This window comes from Urocitellus parryii, chromosome 10 (assembly GCF_045843805.1).
Source record: "Urocitellus parryii isolate mUroPar1 chromosome 10, mUroPar1.hap1, whole genome shotgun sequence".
Classification (NCBI taxonomy): Eukaryota; Metazoa; Chordata; class Mammalia; order Rodentia; family Sciuridae; genus Urocitellus; species Urocitellus parryii.
Window position 1 is genome coordinate 36572217 of NC_135540.1, and position 5176 is coordinate 36577392.

The 5176-nt window shown below is 37.5% G+C and overlaps 1 non-coding gene across 1 annotated transcript; it reads left to right on the top strand.

Annotated features, from left to right (window-relative positions):
• Positions 1-4460: 4460 nt before the first annotated feature.
• On the top strand, positions 4461-4565 carry LOC113175395 (U6 spliceosomal RNA). The gene has a single exon (XR_013344446.1). It is a non-coding gene; the product is annotated as a U6 spliceosomal RNA (small nuclear RNA).
• Positions 4566-5176: the final 611 nt, after the last annotated feature.

Here is a 5176-nt window from a genome sequence, read left to right on the forward strand (position 1 = left end):
AGCTCGCGGAGGCGCCCCGCCCTCCCGAGGTGGGTGCTGCGCGCCCCTAGCGAGCCGAGACCGTGGGTGGGGCAGGGAGATTTGGTACCTTGCCAGCGGTTGAAGGAGGGAGGTGTGTGGGGCAAGGGGGCGGTGGTTGTGACAACTAGGAAACCGATAAGGGCACTTTGCCTGGGCACTGAGCTTGAAAGGCATCTGGTTTCGTTCCTCGTTCTTTTGCAAATCCCCAGTGCAACGTTATTCATGGCTGAACAAACAGGCATTTTATGATCTCTTGGGATTGTTGATTCATTCATTCGACAAGCATTTCTATGTTCATGAAGGACCTCCTGAACGCCGCCGGGCAGTACTAGGCACTGGAAATACAAACCTGACTCTGATAGACATGATCGCGGCCCTTAGAGAATTTACAGTCTAAGGGGGAAAGAGGGAGAAAACTAACAAATAAACTAGCATGTAAAAGATCAATCCTAGGTTGGGTGGGGCTCAGTGGCAAAGCGCTTGCCTCCCACCGGGTTCCATCCTCAGCACCACATAAAATAAATAAATATATATACTCTGTTTTTGTCTATTTCTATTATTATTATTATTATTATTATTATTATTATTATTATTATTATTCTCTCTCTCTCCCCCCCCTACTGGACCACCTTATCATTTTCCCATTTTTCCTCTTCTTTCTAGTAATCGATCTCTGCTTCCTCCCTCATTTCCTTTCTTGCTTTTTTCCTCCCTTCCTTTTTTTTCTTTCCATCATTGCCAAAGAGATGCTTATTATTTCAAATCAGAAAACCTCTTTTTAATTGTCCTGAATAATTCACAGATTCTTTCCTCATAGCAGCTTCCACAACTCATAGTCACAATACTTGTGTTTAAATAAACAAACAAAATAAAGTTTCCATTTATGACTAAAAAAAAATTTTTTTAAAGATAAATCCTATCCAAGGAGGAAACAGAAGAGATGTGAAGAATAAAGAGGGGTAGACTTCAGAAAGGGTGGTTACAAGAGCAGTTTATAGAATGGTATCTAAGTTAAGTCTCAGACTGAGAAGGGAATTGGTCGTTGAAACTAGTGAAGGGATGACTGTTCTGGACAGAGGGGACAGTAGAGCAAAGGACCTGAGGAACAACTTGGCATTTTGGAAGAACAGGGAGAAGACCAGTGTGGCTCTAGTATACAATGCCTTGAGGGAGGGAAAGAACTACCATAAGAAATAAATTAAGAAATAAATAGGTGAAGGAGACGGAGGCCTTACATTTTATATTTAATGAACCTCTACTTGGGCATTTGAAACAGAGGAGATCAAGGATGTGGTTTAGGCTTTAAATCACCTTGGTTAATGTACAGAGAATAGGTAGAATGGGCCATTGGGAGACTGACAGAGATTATGGTAGATGAGATTTAGGTAGAGGATGACAGAGTAAACTCCTGTGATAGCACTGAGAAAAGCAGAGCGAGTAGAGAGCTTAAAGGCAAATGATTAACTCATTTTGACATTTTTAGTTATCCAGGTCCAGGGACAACTATTCAGAATCCAGTGCATTTAATAACCTCTTTAGAGACTGATGCTTGTATTGATGACTCTCAAATTATAGTAACAACCTTGAGGATTGTGTTGGGTTGAGAGTCATTTTTCATGAATTTTCTGGAATTTTCTTTCTTTTTCAACTTCTAATTGCAATATGATATGCATATAGACAAGTGCATATATCCTAAGAACATTACTGCTCAAGTAATGTTTTCACAACCAGAACATATCTTTGTATCCAGAATCCAGGTCAAGAAATAGAACATTAGTAATCCTAGGAACCCCATCATACTGCCTTCCAGTCACGGCTTCCTCGAAAGGGCAGCCTCAATGCTGACTTTGAATAACATAGTTCTAACTGTCCTTACACTTGATAAATATAAAATCATTGCATAAATATGCATTATTTTAAGTTTGGCTTCTTTGATCCAACATTATGTTTGTGGGTTTTCCATATTATTGCACATAGTTATGGATAATTCATTTTATTGCAGTCTGTAATTATACCTAATTTATGAATTTATTCTTCTGATGGATGTTGGGGTAGTTTCCACTTTGAAGCTATTATAAGCAGTGCTACTGTGAACTTTCTAGTACATATCCTTGGTGATGACCTTGTCTTTTGATGGAACATTTTGGTAACTAAATTACAATTAAGTTGTTGGGGGGGGGGTGCTGAGGTGTAGTGCTTGCCTTGCATGCACAAAGCCCTGGGTTTGATCCCCAGCACACACACACACACGAAAAAAAAAGTTATTTTTTTAATCTGCTCATCATTGATGAGTATCATGTATTGCAATATTTCAGACATTTGGATCTTGGTGCAGATAATGAAGGACTTTGCTTTCACGAAGGTAAAATTGGGGGCAATAAGGAACTGTTGATGTGGGAAATTTTACTCTTTGAAGTATAAAATATTCTGAACTGTCCGTGAAGGGTTTTTTTCATATTTTTTATTTGTTATTTTTAGTTATGCATTATAGTAGAATGTATTTTGACATATTATATATATGTGGAGTATAACTTCCCATTCTTATGGTTGTACATGATGTGGAGTTACACTGATCATGTATTCATATATGAACATATGTTATGTCTGATTCATTCTACTGTCTTTTCTATTCCCATCCCCCCTCCCTTTCCTTCATTCCCCTTTGTCTAATCCAAAGTACTTCTATTCTTCCCTAACCCCCTCCCCCTTTATTGTGTGTTATCATCCGCATATCAGAGAGAATTGGCCTTTGGTTTGGGGGGATTGGCTTATTTCACTTAATACGATAGTTTCCAGTTCCATCCATTTACCTGCAAATGCCATAATTTCATTCTTCATTATGGCTGAGTAATATTCCAGTATGTATATATACCATATTTTCTTTATCCATTCATATGTTGAAGGTTAGTTCCATAGTTAGCTATTGTGAATTGAGCTGCTATAAGAATTGATGTGGCTGTGTCACTGTAGTATGCTGATTTTAAGTCCTTTAGGTATATACCAAGGAGTGGGATAACTGGATCAAATAGTGTTCCATTCCAAGTTTTCTGAGGAGTCTCCATACTGCTTTCCAGAGTATTTGCACAAATTTGCAGTCCCACCAGCAATGTATGAGTGTACCTTTTCCCCCCACATCTTTGCCAATGTTTATCATTATTTGTATTCTTGAAAATTGCAGGGGGGTGGGGAGCATGGGGGCAGGAAAGTTGGTGGAATGAGTCAGACATAATTACCCTAAATACATGTATGATTATACAAATGGTGTGACTCTACTTCATATACAATCAGAGAAGTAAAAAAGTTCTGCTCCTTTTGTGTACGACAAATTGAAGAACTTTCTGCTGCTGTGTATAACTGATTAGAACTAATAAGATAAATAAATAAAATAAATTCTAAAAAATAAAAATATTTTTTTAAAAAAGAAAATTGCCGTCTGACTGGAGTAAGATGAAATCTCAGTGTGGTTTTATTTTGCATTTCTCTAATTGCTAGAGATGTTGAATGTGTTTCCACGTATTTGTTGACTGATTATACTTCTGTGAAGTGTCTGTTCAGTTCTTTAGCCCATTTATTGAATGGGTTATTTGTTTTGCTTTTGGTGTTAAAGTTTTTTTGAGTTATTTTGTGCAGGGTGAGAGATAGTCCCTGGAGTTTTGACCTTCTTTTTAAGTTCTTGCAAACTGCATGACCAGCATCTGAGGACATTGTGGCTTTTCTACATCATTTTACTATAATGGACCATAAGCCACAGTCATACAATAAACAAAGTAAGTGGGACTGTCTTTAGAATATCTTTGATACTGGTATAGTCCTCAGAATTACATTAGAAAACATACCATTCCATATCCTACCACAGTTGATTAAAACCAGGGGGACGTGCTCAATGGTAGAGCACTTGCTTAGGACTTGGGATGTAAACCCCTGGGTTTCATCCCCAGCATCAGGGAGGTGGGGGTGAGGAAAAATAAAGCCAGCTGTTTACTTCTTTTACATACTTCGTGATTTTTTTTTTTTTTTTTTTTGGTAGTGGGGATTGAACCCAGAGGCACTTAACTACTGAGCTATCTACCTCGCAGCCTTTTTTATTTTTAATTTTGAGACAGGGTCTCAGTAACATGCTAAATTCTCCCTAAATTGCTGAGGCTGGCCTCAAATTTACAATCTTTCGATCCTCCTACCACAACCTGCTGAGTTGGGATTCCTGGCAAACACCACCCCACCCTAGATTTCTAGTTTTTCAATCTCTAAATCATAGTTAAATATATTACAAGGAGAATTCACCAGAGGTTGCCTTGACAGGACAAATCACTGCACAACATCTAAAAGAATCAAGTGGGAGCTCACTTTGGCAGGACATTGCTGGAGCTGTTTTGTTTGGCGTTTGTAGTTTTAAAAATAAAGTTTGTTTCTTTTGACAAGTGGCTCCTGAATTGTGCCCAGCCAGACTGCGGCAGGACATATATAAAATCAGAACAATACAAAGAAGATTAACATGGCCCCTGAGCAAAGATGACATACAAATTTGTGAAGCCTTTCATGTTTTCTATCATTTAATAAAAATATATGCATAAAAAATGTTAAGTAGATATAGCACTCTACTCCTTCATTAAGCTGAGCTCCTGTTGCCCTGGCCTAGGACAATAGCATGTATTTTTCTGTGATTTAGGCTGCTCTATCCTGAATTGCTAGCCCAGATGTCTCTTCTGTCTCACCAGAATGATTGCCAAAACATTGACACAGATTGTTTAAATCATGTTCTTGGACCCAATTAAACTTGAAATGATTTTATTTTTAAATGAATATTGCATGCCCTACATGTAATTTACCTCTACAAATATGAAACAAGTAAGTTTCATCCAGTATCAATGGCACCGAGATCGGATTATCTTTCCATTTCCACCTTTGATAATCTCATTTGACCTTATTCAAATATTTAATTCCACCAAGCACCAGTTTCATCACAATTACCTATTGTGAGGGTAATTATGTTTTGTAAATTAATTTTTCAAAAAAGATGATAAACAAAAATTCCTTTTTTGTTATCTAAATTACAAAAGCTCAAAATTAGGGAAATAAAATATGATATATTAAAAATCATTCTTAGCACTGTTAGCCAAATATTTCTTGCTCTTTACCGCTGAGGAAGTTCCCAGAC